The sequence below is a fragment of the Pempheris klunzingeri genome, chromosome 9 (genome assembly GCF_042242105.1).
Source record: "Pempheris klunzingeri isolate RE-2024b chromosome 9, fPemKlu1.hap1, whole genome shotgun sequence".
Classification (NCBI taxonomy): domain Eukaryota; kingdom Metazoa; phylum Chordata; class Actinopteri; order Acropomatiformes; family Pempheridae; genus Pempheris; species Pempheris klunzingeri.
In genome coordinates, this window is record NC_092020.1 from 11211465 (window position 1) to 11233768 (window position 22304).

A 22304-nucleotide genomic window follows, 5' to 3' on the forward strand; every position below is an offset into this window, starting at 1 on the left:
ATTACTACCAAAATTACCACATTGATAGCTAGCTGAAGGATTTTGGAGTTCTTGACAGTGTAGAGGTTGGCAGTGTTCACACTTGTACAACATTAAAGGAGACAGCAGGTATTAAAACATTTATTAAAATAGAGCAAAATTCAGGGACATCATTTGTTACTCATTAAGGACTTGTACTTGGTTGTAAGTACAGCTGAAGCAGAGTAGGTATTAAAGACATCTGCTGTTACAGAAACAAAATCAATCAAACAATCTAACTAAATCTCTATGACTAAACTAACAAATAATAAGAGTGTAAGAGTGTGTGTGTGTGTGTGTGTGTGTGTGTGTGTGTGATAAGGCTGAGGAATGTGAGATGGGTCCCACAAAGGTGGGGGAGAGAGACCAAATGGTGATGGCCAGACCCCCTGGGGTGTGGGGCACAGGAGACAAAGGAAGCTAAGTGCTGTTAGCTTAGCTTTGTCCCTCAGTGGCCTGTTGCAGACTGTGTGTGTGAGAGAGATAAGGGTGCAGGTTAAGACAGGATGGTTAGTTTGTAGGCTAACATCAACTAAACTTAATGGCTGCACAGTAACTACAACACATCACAATAATCAAACTCAATGAACATTAAAGCAAGTCAATACATTAACAGGGGTAAACCATGTATGCAGTAATGCTATGCTAATTATGCCCAGTTAGAGTTTGTTACCAGTCCTTAAAGGGGTAGAAGAAGTGTCCTTGAGGGTGCTGCTTTCTCAGCTTGTTGCTGGAGGAAAGGTGTGGTTCGTGTCCGTTGCTGTGTGGTTGCAGGCTGGAGGAATCCGGTCGCTCCTTTGTTCCTGTTAGTTAGCAGCTCTGTGCTAACTTGCTGGTGTGCTCTTGTTGTTGGTTATCAGCTGGCAGACTCTGGGTCGTGCCTGCTGGCTCTGATCTGTTTACTTCAGGCAGGACCTTGTGTCGCTACCATGAAGGAGGTGGCTGTTCTGGTACAGACCACACTGAGGCAGAGCTTAGCTGAGTTGAGCTTCTCTCCTCTGCAGGAGGAGAGGGAGCAGGAAAGAGCTGGTCTCTCCACTTCAGTAGAGACATCAGAAAAGAGAGAGTTCAGTGGGGGTGAACTGGTTTTGTGGGCCTGCGGTCGTGATTTCACACCTATCTGTGAAACTGGGGCATTGGGGAAAGGAGCCCAATAGTTTTACAGACAAAGAAACATGCGGTCTTCACCATGTGCTGTTCACCATATAGTGAAGCCCAACACCCGTTACCTTACTTGTGTCTCTGTCTGATATTTCTGCACCTATGCCTGGTTGTCTGGATTTTTGGATTTTGGATCAGTGGGATCCATAGCTTTATGATAATATTTATGGACTGCTGGGGCAGACACGCAGTGGCCACCTCTCCTGTCCTGAGGAGATCAACCGCTCCTTAAGCAACACCTATAGCGACAGCAGTAGGAAGCAAGACCTCGGCAACTGCGACGTCCTCATTTCCCCACCCGAACCCAACACCCTCCTTAACATCAAAGAACCCACATTTAAAGAGGTGCAGGTGGTCATCAAGACAGCCAGAGCATCTTCAGCCGCAGGACCAAGTGGAGTACCGTATAAGGTGCCCAAGGCTTATAGTGCGTCTTTGGAAGATCCTCAAGGGGATCTGGAGGAAGGAGAAGATGCCACAGCAGTGGAAGTTCGTAGAGGGCGTGTGGATTCCCAAAGAGGAGAATGCAAGCAACATCGAGGAATTCAGGACAATCTCACTCCTCTGCATGGAATGCAAGATCTTCAAGATTGTCTCCAACTGCCTCACCGAATATCTCCTGAAGAACAGCTTTATCGATACATCGGTGCAGAAGGGAGGTGTCCCCGGCATACCAGGTTGCATGGAACACACTGGTGTGGTAACCCAACTCATCAGAGAGGCACAAGAGAGCAAGGGTGACCTGGCAGTGCTTTGGCTGGACCTGACAAACTTGATCCCGCACAGGCTAGTGGTATTGGCCCTGAAAAAGTAGACCCAGAGAAGATCTGAAATCTCATCCTTGACTATTACAAGAAATGTATTCTGAGTGTGTCCTCTGGGTCATCAACATCAGCATGGCATCGTCTTGAGAAGGACATCATCACTGGCTGCACAATTTCTGTATCCCTGTTTGCGCTAGCCATGATGATGCTCGTGAAATCAGCAGAAGTAGAGTGCAGAGGCCCCTTGTCCAGATCTGGCACCCGACAGCCCCCGATAAGAGCCTACATGGACGATCTGGCGGTAACCACAACATCAGTGCCCGGGTGCAGGTGGATCCTTCAGGGCATTGAAAGGCTCATTACATGGGCAAGAATGAGCTTCAAGCCTGCAAAATCCAGGTCTTTGGTCCTCAGGGAGGGCAAAGTAACTGACCAGTTCCACTTCTCTCTGGGGGACGCAAAGATTCCATTGGTGTCTGAAAAGCCAGTGAAGAGCTTGGGGAAGCTTTTCACCAGCGACCTGAAGGACACCACAGCCTGCCAGCCAACCAGTGATGACCTCAGCTCTTGGCTTTCCGCCGTAGACAGGTCAGGACTCCCCGGGAAATTAAAGGCCTGGATATATCATCATGGAATTCTGCCCAGACTCCTCTGGCCACTGCTGGTGTATGAAGTTCCAATCAGCACTGTAGTGGAGACAATAAGAAGAACTTTGTTAAGACACTGATTCTGTGTTTATAACCAGATTCACATAGGGGGTATCGGCCAGAACACCACTTGAGGCCAAGTAGTCCAGAGTATGGAAATAAAGGAGGCAGGGGATTGGTTGAGTGTCTGTTTATTCGTTTCTTCAAACCCCTGTGGTTGTGGGTTTGTGGCTGTGGCTGTGTAGTTGTGGTTTTCTATAAGGAAAAGGAATAGACAATATATTCTTAATACACTCAAATCTAAATACATAGTCTTTCTCTAATAACACAAATAAAAACTGTAGAGTTTTCCGGTGTACACTTAATACAGTCGAGTGAGTGGACAAGCAGCGTGTTGTGTTTCTTCACCATTCTCCCCTCGCTACTCCCCTTTTTAAGGGCACAACACTGGCACCAGTGGCACCATGACCAGGTTCTGCGGGCAGTAGCAGATACCATCTGTACCGGCATTAGCTCCAGCAAGCGGCAGCAGCCCACAAAGCGCCCCATCTCTTTTGTTCACACCAGGGAGAAGCCTCAATCCCGACCGAAGGCCCAGAGAGGACTTCCTGTAACGGCAAGAGACTGGCAGTTCTTGGTCGACCTAGAAAGGCAGCTGAAGTTCCCGGACACAATTACATCTACCACGCTCAGGCCAGACATGGTTCTGATGTCCGAGGCAACCAAGCAAGTGGTGCTGCTGGAGTTAACAGTCCCCTGGGAAGACAGAATGGAAGAGGTGCAAGAAAGGAAGAGAGTTAAATATGTATCCCTGGTAGCAGACTGCCGAAGAACAGGGGTGGAAGGCCCACTGTGAGCCGGTTGAAGTAGGCTGCAGGGGCTTCCCAGGGAGGTCTCTAGACCGGGTCCTGGGACTCTTAGGGATCTGTGGGCAGCAGAGACGACGAACATCTTGGAAGCCGCTGAAAAGGCTTCCCGGTGGCTCTGGATTAAGAAGGGTGATGAGTGGCACAATTAGCTACCTGGTCTGGGCCTGATCACCCCCGGCTGGGTCACCTGGAAGAGGGTGTCTGATGATAAGACCCGAAACACCCTATGACGCCAGGCCCATCACTGACAATGTGTCCAGGTCGCACCGTGAAGTGTATCAGATGACATGGACACTGGGCACCCCCCAATCCTCATGTTTTATTTTTTGTTATTTTGACTGTTAGTCTGCGCAGTCTTAATCTGATTTATATTCATGGACAAAATCACTAGTCGGCTTATTGGTGGGTAAAATGAATATGGCTCACACAGGCACACGCAGCTTAGAGGTCATGGGTACACATGAAACGCATCCCTTTTTTTTTCTCTCTCTCTCTCTCACTCTCACTCTAACTGGCAGACAGATGATGCAGGGGGAGTGGCAGTGGGTGTGAATGGAGAAGTGGAGGGAAAAAGCTGGCAAGTGCTGACTGGAAGATGAGCAGAAGGGTGGAATGTAGGAGCAGAATGCTCCAGCTGTGTCCATGACATTTCTTTCCGTTAAAGGGGAGGTTTCCTTGTTACATGCTTGCTCATGTGGGGATTAATTCAATTCTTGCGTCGGAAAGAGTCTTGAGATAACATTTGTTATGAATTGGCGCTATATAAATAAATATTTATTAAGTGATGTAGTACACCCAAACTAGTAATTACACGGCATGATCTATGTTGAGAAAGAAAAATGTCAGAAATTTAAGGTAGTATTCTAGAAAATGAGGTTTTGGATCGGCAGTTCTTACAACTTGCAAAGTAGGGTTGTAAAAAGAGATGTATTGAACGTATCAAATGTCTTGTAAACGTTATAATATTATCATAGTAATAAGAGCTTTGTAACGTAATGCCAAAAGGATGTGTTCCTCTCCATAATAACGGTCACTGAGGCTCATGGGTAATGACGCCACATCCACAATAAAAAATGGACAACAAAACTTTTTTTTAGAATTAAGGGCGAAATAATTCAAACTGATGGCCTTAATGGTAGTCTGCCGTATTGTTGAGCTATCAAGGACATATTTTTATGTTGAGAAAAAAAGTCACATATTGTGCAAAATGCAATTTTTAATTTTTCCCCACTGTGTCTAGACAGCCCAAAAATATAATTAAAAATAAGCATCATTTCTCTTTTATTTTACCTATATCTTTTAATAAATGTCAGCTAAAATGCTTCGTTTAGATTTTTGGTGTTAAAGTCATTTAAGATTTTAATGTTATCTTTTTTATGAATTGACATATCTTATCATAAAAATTAAATAACAGGCTTGTTGAAGAAGCTGGACAAGATTGACAGAGACAACGAATGGCAGGTGGTGAAGAAATGGTAACGTAGCCTCATAAAATAAATCAAATCATACTTTTAGATATTTATATTTTACTTTGTGTTTGAAGTGTATGTATTCTTGTATGTGTATGTATTCTTATTCTTATTCTTTTGGAGCTGTGTGTAACAAAAAGCAATTTCCCCCTGGGGATTATTAAAGTAATTCTGATTCTGATTCTGATTCTGATTCTGATTCTGATAAACCATATATATTGGACTGCAACACCTTCTAAGCCGGGACCAGAGAAAGTGGCAAAATGGAAGTCACATGTCCATACCGTATACAGTATGAACAGCGATATATATATATATATAGTGTAGATAGTGAAGGCGTTTTCCTTTTAAGAGTAATCCTGTACTACGTGTATTAAGCACTGGGGCTCAGAGACAGGAGGGACCCAAACACACGACGCAAGACACTCTTTGACAGGTGATACAACTCTTTAATACAAACAAAGACAAGATACTTACAATACACTTAGTGTGGGATACAATGGCTTGACTTGATAACAAGAGAGACCTTGATGCTTGGAGACGCAGACTATTTGTACAAGAGGTAATGGGGAACAGGTGGAAACAATCAGGGCGGGGCAGACAATCACAAAGGCGGGAAACACACAAGGGCAGGAAGTCAGCCTGAAACGAGAGGAGAGTTAGTTTCCACAATAAAATAGGAAGTGCAAGACTAGACACGAGTGAACTTGACAAACTTAACAAACACGACGAGACATAACAATGTGTGTGCAACACAACACATTCCTTTTTCAAGGTTAAACTTTTTTACAGTATTGACAGATCACAGTACAAATAATAGTAAATAATAAGTACAACATTGGCAATAAGTGTTTGACAAGTAAAAACTTCTCGAGAAAATAACACATTTTTTCTGAAACATGGTTCAGTCCTCACAGTAGCTGCAGATACTTTGGTTAATGAGCAGATTGTTAACTACATAAACAAGTTACTTTATAAGATCAGCAATTACTTCATTTCTAGTGGCGTGGAAAACTTACAAAATAAACGTCATGTCTCATAAATTTAACTGTAAAGACAAAAGAAAAACAATGTGTATGTTTTGGGGTTTGGATCTTTAACAGGAAAGCTCTGACATCGAGGAAAAGCAGAGTGTCTTCATCTTCATAGAAACAGTCGGGCTGCTTCCACTATTGTTAACTAACCACTTAGGTTACCAGTGGTAACCTTGCAGTTACCACTGGTATTAGGGAAACACCGATTTTACACATTAGAGACCTGTGGATAGGATGTCATTATTGAGATAATACATCCAGATACAGATGAAATGTGAGGCTGCCCAGGTTGTTCTCACAGTTGCACTAGATTGAGCAAAACCTCTAAAGCAAGGCATTCAGGAGGCTTTCTTATCAGATGCTCAGTTCTCCTCAGCTGACTCCTTTTGACACAGTTCTGTAGAGGTTCACCTCAAAGCTGCTTTTAGCCAGCCTGCTAAGGAAACTCATTTCTGTTGCTTGTAGCAGCGATCTTCTCCCTCCAGTCACTACCCCAAGCTCATGACTCTGGTTGAGGGTTACAGTGTAGATCAAGTGGGAAACTGAGAGCTTTGTCCCCATCACAACTGATGTCATGCAAACCCACCTGTTGGTCTTGTGTTCCATCTTTTCCTCACTCCTGAACATGAAGTTAATTGGGTGCTATTAAAGCTTCATTCATTTCTGGATGTTTGAGCTCCTCTTGGCTTCACATTGATATTAATTGATTTATTTATATGCTGCCATTGGGTGAAGATGTATATGAAATGCAAATGTTGGCAGCCCAGTTGCTTTCATATGCAGGAATGAAAGCATTTCTAGACATACTCTGACTTGTTAATGAGCTTAATCATGAATCCATGATTGATCTGAATATATCTTCCTACCCAATTCCATCCTTATCACTGAGTTGAGCTGAGTTTTAAATGTGTTGAGTACATGGTCTTTTACATCAACACACTAAAAGATGCATCACATCAACATTAGGGTTTAAATACTGCTATGAAACATTCAAAATTCTGAATGAATTCCTGACTAGAAGCATTATGCGTCACTGTTAATCTAATAATGTCAGTCAGCTTGTACAAAATAAAAAGCTAACCTCCTCTTTTCTGACTTCTGCTCTACTCTCCATTTACTTATTCATTACAGCTGCATGCACCTGAATCCATGCAGGTCTTTTTGTTCTCTTTCTCTTTTCCTGCATTGCTAAAAAGTTTGGCAGAATGCATCACTGCACCTCTGAAACTCTTTCATCGTTATCACCACAAAAATGCTGTTGTCACTACTTTCTGACTATTAAAGTTATTACATTATTCTGGATAGATGATTTTTATACTTTAAAGGACCTCATTCATACACAGTCATTTTCTCCCTGTCTGCTTACTGTCTCTGTCATGGCCTCGCTATGCCTGCAGTACTCTTTCATCAGGAGAAATGAAGAAGAGGAGGAAGAAGTAGGTTGGAGGCAGCTGAAGGCAGGACGGAGGCTGGAGAGGCTGAAGTGCGTGACCCAGATAGTGAAAAGTGCAGCTCATTGATCAATATTCCCTATGGGGGGACATGTTAAAATAGTACACAGGAATGAAGTTTGTAAAGAGAGACGGAGGGGAGAAGGAGCCATTTCTTGAAACAGAGCAACATGTTAAAGCAGAGGGGCTGCACTTCCCTCCAGCGAAACACACGAGATAAAGGTGGAGAATTGCCAAAAAAATTAGTTTGTAAAAGCTACTTAAAGCGAGACACAGTGACTGTAATGCCTCACATTGTTCTTGTCCTAATTAAAGGGGACACATGTTGTAAATTTCCCCATCGTAGGACTAATGAAGGAATATCTTATGACCATGTGTCCCCTGGTGTGTCCAGGGTCCATGCAATTAAAGGAATCAGCACCATAAATCTTCAACATAAAATAAGCTTGTATGCAGATGATATTGTATTGTACTTACAGGACCTCCTACCCTAGCTAGAAGAAACTTTTTCCCTCATTAACACTTTCTCTAAAATCTCCAATTACACAATAAACTGGAACAAATAAATTATACTCCCTCTCTCAAAGGATGCCTGGGATACTGCAGAACAGAAATCATCACTTTCACTCTGCACTGGTAACATTAGGTACTTGGGTATTGAAATGTCCTCCAGGCTGTACAGTTGTTCCATCTCAACTACACTCCTTTGTTAAAAACAGTAGAAGATGACATCAGGTGCTGGATAAGTCAACCTCTCTCCCTCTTAGGATGAATTGCAACTGTCAAAATGAAAATGGGTCGTCCCTCAATCAGAAGATCGGGGGTTCAATCCCCAGCTCCTATGGGTCAACATGTCGAAGTGTCCTTGGGCAAGACACTGAACCCCAACCTGTTCCTGAAGCAGCTTCAGTGTGTGAATGAGTATGAAAGAATAGTCTCCACCAAAATTACATTTCTCCTGTATGAATGATGTGCGAATGGGTGAATGAGGATGTCATGTAAAAGAGCTTTGAGTAGTTGAAATAACTAGAAAGGAGCTGTACAAATACAGACCATTTACCATTGCAGAACTTCTTCACTATTACACATGGGCACAAAAAGGTATCACACACCTTCACCAGCTTTTTCATAATAACCAGTTTGTAGCTTTCACAGATCTTACACAGAAACACGGACTTGGGGGACAGCAGTTGTTAAAATATCTACAACTTAAATCCATAATCCAAACAAAAATTAACATAACATCCAAAATAATTCATCATATAACTAGAAGACACTACAGTTACCTGTACACCAAACAAATATAAGAACAACTTGCTCATTTCTCTAACTGTTGCCAAGAGAACAATTCTTCAAAACTTTTTTTAATATTAATAAATAAATTAATACTAATTAATTTAATTACTAATTACTAATAATAAATTAATATCAAGCACTGGACCAACCTCCCTTTAGAGTACATATCTATGGAAAAAATCACTGCTCACAATGACAATAACATCCTTTAGGGAAACAGGTGCCCCATTCTTGTCAATGTTGGGGCTGGGCTAATTTTTATAATGAGTTGCTCAAGTTCCAGGATTTATGAGGCTGTAGATCAGATGGTAGATGTCATAAAGACTGTGGTTGGTATACTTTATTTCATAAATAACATGGTGATATTGTCTCCTCTAAAAATCAGTACATCTTGCTGCACTGCTCTGTGTGCGATTTAAAATTTTACAAATGGTTACTAACTCTGCTACACCCTCATCAGTGATGTCACTGCACCACTTCTCATTGGCAAATCACCTCTTGTGACTTCACTGGTTTGGGTGTGGCCAGAGGTGCAATATGCTTACATTTTTTAGCGGATCCAGCCCATTATCCCAAGGAATATATTACTACGCATACATTTTCTAACTAACGAGTGCCAGTGTTCAGCACCAATGCAGGAAGCAGTCTGTCCTTTATGGTAAAATGGTAAATGGTCTGTAATTTGTACAGCACCTTTCTAGTCATTTCAACTACTCAAAGCGCTTTTCCATCACATCCTCATTCACCCATTCACACATCATTCATTCATGAGGAATCTAAGTTGGAGGAGACTGTTCTTTCACACACATTCACACACTGAAGGAGTAAGGTGGGGTTCAGTGTTTTGCCCAAGGACATTTCGGCATACTGGCTCATAGGAGCCAGTTTAGTAACTGGCAAGATGGGTAAAACAGTGTTACAATCTCTGGTCAAAATAAGATTTGCTGGCAATATTTTTAACATCTTAACACATTAAAAAGTATGAAGTTTTCTTCACAGAGGAATTGCATCGGTACAATTGTGTTTACATGAGGAAAGACTCAGGAGGAAGCTGAGGGATGATGAAGGATGATGAAACAATGGGAAGGAAATCAGCAGTACTGAAGCTGGGCTGGAAAAAAGCCCAGGAGGAAACAAAAAGGAGGAAGACATGAGGAAATAGAGGGGAAGAGAGATGCAGAGGTAACATATGAGTGGTGGAGGGGACAGAGGAGTGGTGAAGGACTGCAGAGAGGCATTAACCAGGCAGATGTGAACCAGTGTGTGAACAGACGTGTCACAGCTTAGTCATCTCTGCACACACAGGGGGAGGTAAACATGGTAAATATGCATTAAAACACACACGCATACACAAGCAGAATTTACCTGTCACCCTCAGCTTGAATGTGACTTAATCTGATTTCACAGTGACAAACACACTGAGTCCAAGTAAAATGTATGTCTAAGTGTGTGTGTGGATGGTGGGGGGGGTGGCATTTCATAAGCCGACACTTAAGTTTTGAGTTTTGTGTGTATTTCCCCATGTGTTTTTGCCTGTGTTTTTGTCTGAAATGAAGTCCCATAATGCAATTCTCTTTACCCGTGTTAACTCCACAGAAACACAGAGCGCCTGCTTTGAAAAGGCTTCCCCGCAGCGAGATGAACAGAGGATGTGTTGTACATGGCATTTTCTAATCCCACTTCCTCTCTCAGAATAAACACAGTATGAAAGACATTAAAAATAAACCATGGTGAAATGTCAGCATCACCATGACAGTCGGAATTTTAGTCAGTGAACCTGTTTGTCACCCAGCACTCTGACTGCAGCTGCCACATTAAACATGTAGACTAATGATTAAATGATAGTTGGTGGGAAGGGGTGGGTGTTTTCCCCAGACAGACCTGGAACCTTTTCAGCCTGACACATGTTCATATTTTCATGCATTTCACTGTGGATTACTCAGCACGACGGCTGCCATGATGCTTGACCTAAATAGTCATTAGTTTGACCAGTGTGAGACCCTCGAAGCAACCATATGTGTGGCGTGGCTCACCAAAAAAGCACATTGTACAAGATGCTCCAGTTCTATTAACTATCTGATCCTACCAGGAAGTAGCCTGGCTCCTGCTCCTGTAGCTTTGGTGTTGTCTGAAAATGATGGTAGCAGGATGGAGATGTCACTAGCTGAGAACTGGTTAAAGCAAAGTAAATCAAATGAGCCCTACCCGCCCAAGGGAGACTCTCATTGGACTGCTGCCGCCTACAAGATAAACTTGTATTGTAGAGGAAGCTAATTAGTGCTCACTGTCTGACTGGTAGCAAGCTAACAACCCTCCAAAACATGACTTGAGACTATCTATCTATCTACTGGAATAAAGCAGAGATGGACCAGGGCTGAGAATATGGATGTGTTGCAGCGCTACTATGGAAGTCTAAGCTAAACAAGAACTATTAGCTCAGTGTTCCAACATCCAACGAGGAATGCTTTTGTAACTGGAGATTGATGAAGTACAACAAACATGCCACGGTAAGGGGAAGCCAGAATGTCGGGTCAGAGGGGGGATATCATCATCAACCCAAGACTCCGAGATTGGGTACAAAGCCCCAACAAACTCTTACCTGAAAGATTTCATCAACACAAAATCAACAGACCTGAGACTGAAGATCATCAGTAAGCTGGAAAACCGGCACCCCCACAGCCGATTACCAAGACTAAGTAATAAAGTACCCTCTACGCACTACAAGCTATCCCAACTAGGACCATAACTGAGACCAATCAGCTGATATACATCACAGCAACAGTGATCCTAGAGATTCAATTCAATTCAATTCAATTCAATTCAATTTTATTTGTATAGCCCAATATCACAACAGAGTGTCTCATAGTGCTTTACAAAGTTCACTGAAATAAACAAATGTAAGCGAACAAACAATCTAATAAAGAGTCCAGCAGTCGATGAGGCCAATGGATCAGTCCGGTGGATCAGTCCGAGGCATCACCTGCCCTTTATGACCCTCCTTCTTCGGGAAGGAAAAAGATTCTTGGCTACAAGATGAAGCTCTCTCTGACTTCTCGTCTGGACCTCTGAAAGTCCAGTTCAAGCCTTGCACCTCATCTCACATTGGCCCCTGAGGGTCCAGTTCCAGGGCTGCAGCTTTCTCTTCCAGCCTCAGTGTGGCCTGTTCCAGAGCAGACCACCTTTTTCATGACAGCGACACAAAGACACAAAGTCCTGCCTGAAGCAAGTTTATCAGCACCAGCAGGTATGACCCAAAGTCTGCCAGCTGATCTTCAGAGCAACAGGAACATACCAGCAAGTTATCACCAAGCTGCTAACTATCAAGGTATAACTGTATACATGGCTAAGCAATGGTTAACCTTGTTAATGTATTGGTTTTGATTTGCTTTAACGTTGATTGAGTTTGATTATTGTGATGTGCACCTTTATCCTAGACACTCACACATACAGTGTTACAATAGGCCTCGACTGAGAGACAAAGCTAAGCTAACAGCAACAGCACTTAGCTTAACTTTGATTTCAAACAGCTGAAAAAGGAGCTAAAGAAGATGTGGGGAGTAAAAGCAACAGTGGTGCCAGTGGTGATCAGAGCACTGGGGGCTGTGACCCACAAGCTGGGAGAGCGGCTTCGGCAGATTCCAGGTGCAACATCAGAGGTCTCTGTCCAGATGACCGCAATCCTAGGAACAGCTAAGATACTGCACAGAATCGTCAGACTCTCAGGCCTTGGGTAGAGGATGAGGAAGACACACAACTAGGAGTATATATATATATATATATATATATATATGTATATATGTGTACATATATATATATATATATGTGTGTGTGTGTGTGTGTGTGTGTATATATGTGTGTATACACTACCGTTCAAAAGTTTGGGGTCACTTAGAAATGTCCTTATTTTTGAAAGAAAAGCACTGTTTTTTCAATGAAGATAACATTAAACTAATCAGAAATACACTCTATACATTGTTAATGTGGTAAATGACTATTCTAGCTGCAAATGTCTGGTTTTTAATGCAATATCTACATAGGTGTATAGAGGCCCATTTCCAGCAACCATCACTCCAGTGTTCTAATGGTACATTGTGTTTGCTAATTGCGTTAGAAGGCTAATGGATGATTAGAAAACCCTTGTGCAATTATGTTAGCACAGCTGAAAACAGTTTAGCTGGTTAGAGAAGCTATAAAACTGACCTTCCTTTGAGCTAGTTGAGTATTTGGAGCATCACATTTGTGGGTTCGATTAAACTCTCAAAATGGCCAGAAAAAGAGAACTTTCATGTGAAACTCGACAGTCTATTCTTGTTCTTAGAAATGATGGCTATTCCATGCGAGAAATTGCCAAGAAACTGAAGATTTCCTACAACGGTGTGTACTACTCCCTTCAGAGAACAGAACAAACAGGCTCTAACCAGAGTAGAAAGAGAAGTGAGAAGTTGGTGGCACCAGGGCCCTCTAGCAGGCGTACGGCAACGTCACCGTATTCAGACCCGTTGATTGGATAGAAAAGGACTTCTTGATGTAACTGAAGCGCACGGATAATCTGTACAACAGAGTAATTGAACTGTTTTTGAGGAAAGAGAGGAGGATGGATTTTGTTTACAAATAATCGGAATTTTTGGTGAGTAAAATGTTGCTATTTTCCTAAATAATATTGCAAGTTTATGAGGTTATTATTGATGTTTTTTATGTGTGTCGCGGCTGTAGCTGCAGTAGAAGGAGACTTGTTCACCCCTGGTTTGTTTATTCAATAAAGGCATTTATTGTGGCTACAGGAGTTATCTATCTGCGATGCAATGGCTCTTTATACTGTATTTCTGCATAATAAGATGGGTTTTATAACCATAAAATAGTTATTGAGGGGTGGATTGATTCAGACGGAGCACTACTGAAGGCCTAGGTGTGAAATGCACGGTTCGCCACTGATATATATATATACATATACATATACATATATATATATTTACACACATTACTGTGCAAAAGTTTTAGGCAGGTGTGAAGAAATTTATGAAATTTAATTATTTATTTTCATCAATTTAAAAAATGCAAAGGGAGTGAACACAAGAAAAATCTAAATCAAATCAATATTTGCTGTGACCATCAAATCAGCATCAGTTCTTCAGGTACTCTTGCACAGTTTCTGAAGGAACTCAGCAGGAAGGTTGTTCCAGACATGTTGGAGAACTAACCACAGACCTTCTGTGGATGTATTCTGCCTCAGATCCTTCTGTCTCTACATGTGATCCCAGACAGACTCGATGATTTTGAGATCAGCAGCCCCAAACTTGCAGAGAACCTCCACCAGCTTCACTGTTGCCTGCAGACATTCATTATTGTACCGAACTGCTTTCTGCTACAGCCAGATATTTCAGATTTTTTATTTCATTTTGACTCATCAGTCCAGAGCTCCTGCTGTCATTTTTCTGCAGTTCCTGTTTTTGTGCATCGTTGAGTCTCTTGGCCATGTTTCCACGTCAGAGGTTTGGCTTTTTGGCCACAATACTTCCACTTCTGGCCAGACTTCTCTGGAGAGTAGATGGTGTTCCAGGGTCCCACTGGTTACTGCTGGTTCAGAGCTGATGACACTGCTGGACATCTTCTGATCTCAAAGGGAAGTAAACAATGTGTCCTTCATCTGCTGCACCAAGTTTCCTTGGCTGACCGCTGTGTCTACGGTCCTCAATGTTGCCCCTTTCTTTATGCTTCTTCAAACAGCACATGTTGAAACCTCAGTCTGCTCTGAAATTTTTGCCTGGCAGAGGCCTTGCTGATGCAGTAGAACCACCTGGTGTCTTGTTGCTGTGCTCAGTCTGAACATGATGACCTGTGACATCAAACTGTCTTCACCAACCTTGGTAGCAGAGTTTGGATGTTCCTCCCCCAGTTTTAAGACTCCAACAGCTGTTTCTGTTTCACTTCATGTTTCAACCTACATATGAAACTAATGATCTTTAGCACCTGTTTGGTATAATTGGTTAATCATACACCTATGACTATGATCTTACAAAATCCCTGACTTCAAGCAAGAACTGATGCCATCTTGAATGCAAAGAATGGTCACACCAAATATTGATTTGATTTAGATTTTCCTTCTGTTCGCTCGATAAGAATAGTTAAATAATTTAATATTTTTGAAAGCATTCTTAGTTTACAGCATTATTCTACACCTGCCTAAAACGTTATGTGTATATATATTGTGTATTGTAGTATGGTATGGTATATATATATATATAATATATGCTTGTGTGTGTGCATGTGGTCCATGTGGTAATATATTTAAGCTTTCTATTATTATGTTATGCTAGTGTTTGTGTGGGGATAAGATTGTCCATGAGAGTACAGTAGTAATGATTAAATAGCAGAATGTGTGTGTGTGTGTGTGTGTGTTAGCTATGATTAAATCATGACCAGTTTGAAGGCTCCTTTATAAATGTCAGAATATATAAGAGTCAGTTTTTCCACTCGGGGGTTTTGCCTGTCAGATGGCACATTCATCTTTCTCAGCAACACTGTGAGGTTTTGTGTGTGTGTGTGTGTGTGTGTGTGTGTGTGTGTGTGTTTTGTGTGGGACTAAAAGATAGAGAACACAAAATAGTGATTGCCTAATGCTAATGAGAAGTGCAGTTGCGTAAAAATGTACAGAACATATATAAAACTATCATTTGCATGTTAAAAGGGTAATTTCACTGAAATAACTGAAAAGAGAAAGAGGGTTTCCTGATCCAGTCTGCAGAATATAAATGAGCTGGAATGACTTTACACTCAAGAGACAACAAACAAAAATGCTGCCTTTCACACAGAAGTCTGGTTATTGCTTCTTTATTTATTAATTTATTTATTATCATTTATATCATTATTCACTTCTTGTCTTTAGAGTCACTGGATAATATCTTACTGACTTTGGGGTTTGTTCAGTATCAACACTGCAGAAAAGTGTCACCTTACAACCTCCTGGACAATCTGTCCATGCAGAAGCCTGAGAGACCACAACAGTGTCATGGTTAATGCTGTCCAAACACCGACCGAAGGACACCACAGTCTGTGGACATGTACAGAAGCCTGTTGAGGACACATGGAAGGAGAAAGTCAAAGTAGATGAGAGTGTTGGCACTAAACAGAGATGATAAGTCTGCAGAATATCTTTCTACTGGCAGAGACAGATCTGAACTGAGTCCAGGCTCAGGGACGAACACCTTACATCCAACAAGGAGACATAAAACATCATGGCCACCAGCAGAAGACATGGGACAGCTGTTGGACAGCTCACTTATTGTATATAGAATCAACTCATCAATTTTAATGTCATATTAATGTTCAGATTATGGTACACTGTACACATGGTACACTGCTTGCATACATGTATATATACATATACATATTAGTGCTGGGCAACGAATAAAATATTAATCGCATTGTTATTCGGCAAATTCAATAATGAATTCAAAAGTAGTGTATTGCGCACTTCTATTTTAAAAGTACTGCTATATGTACAAAAGTGCAATAACATTTGGTTTGCAAACACTTTAAACAAACAAGGTGCTTTTTAACAGCAGGATTCCCTTCACACAGTAGCAGTTCAAATATTTCTTGTAAATCTCAACTTAAACATTAATATAATCAAATCAAATATAAAACCAAAGCTGCCAGGGCATTAACGCTTTATGGAGTTTGTTATAGAAACACACGTTACCCTCAGAGTCCAGAGCCACGATCATAACATTAATAATAATAATTAATACAAATAACTTTGGTTCTATCAACTCCGCCGTCTGGAAGAGATTTAAAATGACAATGTCCATGGAAGAGTTAAGCACCTTTCTCCATTTTTCTGTCCCCGCCACTTCTTTTCTGTTCCGGTTCATGTGAGTGCTGCAGCAGTCTTAGGCCCACCCCAAATGTTCTCATTGGTTGAGACGCATGATGACACCCATCCCAAGCCAATACTGACCAACATCCCACCCCTCCTGTGACCCACGGTTTGTCTGTGTGTGTATTCAGAGCCAGTGAGCAACAGACTTTCAAAATAATAATAATAATAAAAAAAACTACGTTAATGACGTTAATTAATTCATGTGTTAACTTGCCCAGCCCTAATATATATATATATATATATATGTGTGTGTGTGTGAGTATGTGTGTATGTATGCCACAGCTAATTAAAGTCAAGAATGTTATTGAACTCAATCGATTTGCCTTGACGCAAACACACACCAGAGAGACTGTCCCATGATGTTTTCAGATATTTAGTAAATCTGTCAGACCTGGACGATTGTATTTTTGGTGAATAACACTGAATGTAAGCATTAGTTTGGTTTGCTTCCTACACATCTCCATGAGGTCCGTATAATGACCACAGTTAGGGTTAGGCCTGCCTGACCATCATCATTCAAACATTATAAGAGAGTGAAGAGAGACTACTGCTGCCATGTAATTATTTCAACCAGAGACTAGGACTTAGCTCAGTGTGAATACCAAGTTTTAAATTTAGTTTGTATTACCACAGACTCTCATAGTTGTCAAATCTCTCATCTAAAGTTGAAATTGGAATGGTGTCGGTCTGTCTCCCCTGGCGATCATCCTTTTGCTTTGGTTGCATTTGTTTTGCCTTTTTTTTAGCTCCTTAAGGTGCTTCTACACCCTGCTTCACTTAAAGCAAACTCTGGTGATGACGGCAGACGGCTTGTCTGCTGTGTCTTGGGCTGGTGCAAAAACATATGGAGCAGCGACAGTGCTTTGGGGTCATGACATCATGTTTACTCCTGTCTTGTTTGTTTTGTGTAATTTAGTTCTACTCCGGTTCTTGTTCACACCAGCCTTTTGCAACATATACGTGTTTCCCTTAGACAGAACCCAACTACAGGTGCGAAAATACTCCTTTAGTTACAGCTTGTGTGCTCCCCTTACCACATGAATGGAACAGAGTTTTGAATTGGTTTTTGTGCCTGTTTTTCAGATGTTACCGTTTTTTCCTTCCATCCTGTGTGCATGATTAGATAAGCTTTCTAATTACTTTTTTGTGACCATTGTTTTTGTCTGGTAGCTTTCGGGAGGAATGGCGTCTTCCAAGATGCCACCTTTGTCTATCCAGCAGGTTTTGGCTTTGTTTTGTGAATGATTCTCACTCCCTCTCACTACAACTAATGTTACTGTGGATGAGGTTCTGTTGGCTGTCAGGATGTGAGGATCCCAAACTTAAACAAGTGCCATCTCTGCGCCCACAGGTGTTCATGTTTCTCCACTCACCTTCACACTGGAGGTGTCTTTCAGGGTGACACATAGTGACTTTCTCTATGCAGAATATCACATTAGGGTCTTTAATATCAATGCATCAGTCAGATCATAAACATCAGTCTTGTTGGCCGCACTGACCACCATCTTGTCAGCATCTACCTAATCTAGGAGAAGGGGTCAAGGCCTGTTCAAGGACAGTACCCTCTGCCAGAGCTTTGAGCGCTTTTAGCAGTAGCGGAAAAACAAAAGATGTGAGTTTACTTCTTTGAAGCTGTGGTGGGAGGTTGGTAAGGCACAAGCTTGTGTTTTTTGCCAGCAGTACACCTCCGATTCCACTGCTAAGATAAAGTCAGCAGTTCAGGAACTTGAGGCAAACATTAGTAGTAAGAGTATTGTGGAGGATTTACACAAAGACTCTGATCTCACTATAAGACATTTCCTGCAGAAGAGGCTGGAGCTGAGCTCCTTCCTGACGAAAACGAAGCAGCATCTGGCCTTTATTTATTTGATTTGTTTGCTGTGGTTCTGTGTTCAGTTGTTCATTTAAAGGTTTGATTAAAATGTTAAACAATAGTAACGGTGTATTTTTTTGTAATGAAAAAAATGCATAAAAACAAGGCTTTTATGAAAACACTGAATACAAAATTGCTTACCAACACACAAACTATTCATAATTGCTAAATCAGGCTAAAATAGAAGGCTCCGGGTGATACTAAATGAAGAGCCATTTGGGAGCCGGATGGCATCAGGAGGGGCACCAGGGACCGACAGTCTCTCCATTGCCTTATACAAGTGGTTCTAAAACATCCATGGATCTGATTTACAATAGGTTCGTTTGGACTGTTTCAGAACAGGATCTCTCTCTGTCTCCCGTCAGGTAGCAGTACTTTCTCTGCTGCCCAAGAAAGGAGACCTGGCCTTACTGAAGAACAGGAGGCAAGAGGCCCTCCTCTGTACAGACTACAAGGTGTTTTCCAAAGTTTTATTGTATCGTAATGTTCAGTGTTTGGTGAAGATGGGGCCAGGGCTGAGTCAGCCAATCCCTGTGCAGTGATGGGTGAGACAGGGTTGTCATGTCTCAGGTCAACTTTATAGCTTACCTATTGTGCCCTTGCTGTACCCTTGCTGTGCAGGTTGAGAGGTCAGCTCAGTGGGCTCTCACTGCCTCGGTCCTCCGGTATTGATTGTCTTCTTATTGATGATGTCAAAATTTTTGTCTCCAGGAAAGGATTCAGTCAGCGAATGAAATTACGCCATTGAAATGAAAGGGCTAACGAGCATCAAATGTTGCTACACCACATGGCCAGTGTGTGCTGCCCTCGGAGTGCTTATTCACACAGGTACAAAACAGACAGGAGAAAGGCTTTCTGTGAGCTGAGCAGACCAGATTAAAGTCCTATTCCTACTATTTACTGGAGAAGTGAACAAAGTTTCTATTGCATAAGAACCTTATGAAATGGTAAAGATTGTTCCAGGAATCAGTCAAACCCTCAGGTGTTACCAAGGAAACAGATTTATGGCTTGTGAAAAAAAATTTTGTTTGATTGAAAAATTAATGGCCATGATACAAGCAGAATAACATGCTTCAAGGTATCCATTGTCAGGAAGTAATGGAGGCAGAAAACCGGAAAGTTCTTGCAGAAGAAAAAGAAGTTAAGACCATTCATTCATATTTCCATGTGTTTTCCTGGAACAATCTTTTCCTATTTTATAAGGTTCTTATGCAATGGAAACTTTGTTCACTCCTCCAGTAAAGATATTTCTAGTTCCTCAGCTCATAGATCCCTTTGGCTCCGCTGTTAGCCAGAAAGCTAACGTTATGCTAGCAAGATTCAATATAACTAACACTGTGTACAGATGACAGTCCCAAATCATCCCCAACACAGATTTCCAGTCAAAACCCATTCATAAAGTCTCCTTGAGACATCCACGTTCAGGTCACTGCCACCAGCTTGATCTCATCATAACAAGAGTCGCAGATCTCAGACGCATCCTCCAAACATGCAGCCTACACAGTGCAGTGTGTGACACTGACCACTCCCTCGTGTTCTGTAGAGTCAAGCTACAGGCCAAAAATATTCATAGAGCCAAACCAAAAGGAGCCCCCCGTATCGACAGCAGCAAAACAGCTGACCCAACCAAAGCTGCAGCCTTTCTCCGAGCCTTAGAGAATTCTCTCCCCCACCTGCCTCAGTCCTGCTCTGATTCAAGATTCAAAGATTCAAAGCGTTTATTGTCAAGTGTACAGTGCAGAAACAGGTTTCCCTGTACAATGAAAATCTTACTTTGCCATCCACATTGAATGCCAAAGAGTAAAAAAAAAAGAGGGTAGAATAAAATATAAAAACATATAAATATAAACTACTATTGCTAAATAAACTGCTATTGCTTGACATATAAATATAGTTACAAAATGTGCAACTTAACATAAAGTACAGTCAATGTGCAGATGAATGTGCAGATTAGAGGTAGTTGTGACTCCTATTGGCTGTTAAGGAGCCTGATGGCGGAGGGGAAGGAGGAGTTCCTGAGTCTGGACGTCCTGCATTTCAGACTCCTGTACCTCCGGCCCGAGGGGAGGAGAGTGAACAGTTTGTGTTGTGGGTGGGTGGGGTCCTTGATGATGGAGGCAGCCTTCCGGTGGACTCTGTGTCTGTAGATGCTCTGCAGAGAGGGCAGGGGGGTCCTGGTGATCTTGGACGCAGTCTTCACCACTCTCTGCAGGCGTTTACGGTCCATGATGGTGGTGCTGCCGTACCACACGGTGATGCAGCCGGTTAAGATGGACTCAACAACGCAGCTGTAGAAGTTGGTGAGGATTTTTGACGACATGCCAAACCTCCTCAGCCTCCTCAGGAAATACAGCCGCTGCTGGGCCTTCTTCACCAGCTGTGTGGTGTTCAGTGTCCAGGTGAGGTCCTCGTTGATGTGGACCACCAGGTATTTGAAGCTGCTCACCCTCTTCACTTCCTGACCTTGGACGAGCAGTGGCTGATGAGAGCTCCTCTCCTTCCTCATGTCCACTATCATCTCCTTAGTCTTGTCCGTGTTGAGGGTGAGGTTGTTGTCCTCACACCATTTCACCAGAGTGTCCACCTCCCTCTGTAGGATGCTTCGTCCCCACCGGTGATGCGTCCTATCACAGCGGTGTCGTCTGCAAACTTCAGGATGGTGTTGTCCTTGTGGGAGGCAACACAGTCGTGGGTGAACAGGGTGTAGAGGATGGGGCTGAGGACACACCCCTGAGGTGTGCCGATGTTGGTGATGATGCTGGCTGAAGTTTCCTATCCTGTCCAGGAGCCAGTCACAGGGGGGGGTTTGCAGTCCGAGTGAGAACAGTTTGTGGGTGAGCTTGTGGGGGATGACCGTGTTGAACGCCGAGCTGTAGTCAATAAAGAGCATCCTGATGTAGGAGTCTTTATTCTCCAGGTGTGAGAGGGAGGTGTGCAGGACTGCAGCAATGGCGTCTGAAGTGGACCTGTTGGGCCGGTAGGCGTACTGTAGGGGGTCTAGTGTGTCCGGTATGCAGCTCCGAATGTGGGTCAGCATCACTCTCTCAAAGCACTTCATAATGATTGGAGTGAGTGCTACTGGCCTGTAGTCATTCAGGCAGGTGGGCGGGCTCCTTTTGGGGAGGGGGGCGATGGTGGTGGTCTTGAAGCAGGAGGGGACAGTTCTCTGGCTGAGGGAGAGGTTGAATATGGAGGTGAGAACGTCAGTCAGCTCGTTACCGCATGCTCTGAGGGCTCGTCCAGGAATGTTGTCTGGGCCTGCAGCTTTGCAGGGGTTGATCTTCCTCAGGGCTTTGTTCACCTGAGCTGATGAGACGACCGGTGGGGGGGAGGGGGGTGAAGCGGTCCTGGGGTCTGTGAGCCTCCTCTCTGTGTGGGGGGTGGAGGTCTCGAATCGGGTGTAGAATGTGTTGAGGTCATCGGGCAGGCTGTCCGTGGCACTGGTGATACTGAAGCTGTTCCTGTAGTCCGTGATGTGCTGCAGGCCCTGCCACATGCGCCTGGAGTCAGCAGAGGAATAGAAGCCATCCAGCTTCTCTCTGTACTGCCTCTTGGCAGCTGTGATGGTCTTTCTCAGTCCGTACTTTGCAGCTTTGTACTCGGTCTCGTTGCCAGATGTGAATGCAGCAGAGCGAGCACGTAGCATGTGACGCACGTGACTGTTTATCCAGGGTTTCTGGTTGTTCTTGACTTGTATGGTGGGTACAATGCTATCCACACAAGTGCTGATGTACCCAGTCACATAGTCAGCATACTCCTGTATGCTGACGGAAGAGTCCTCCAGAGTGGCTGCAGCTTTGAAGACATCCCAGTCTGTAGTGGCAAAACAGTCCTGTAATCTGT

General features: G+C 42.8%; 1 pseudogene; it reads left to right on the forward strand.

Moving 5' to 3' along the window:
• Positions 1-947: 947 nt before the first annotated feature.
• Positions 948-3608, forward strand: LOC139207603 (uncharacterized; annotated as a pseudogene).
• Positions 3609-22304: the final 18696 nt, after the last annotated feature.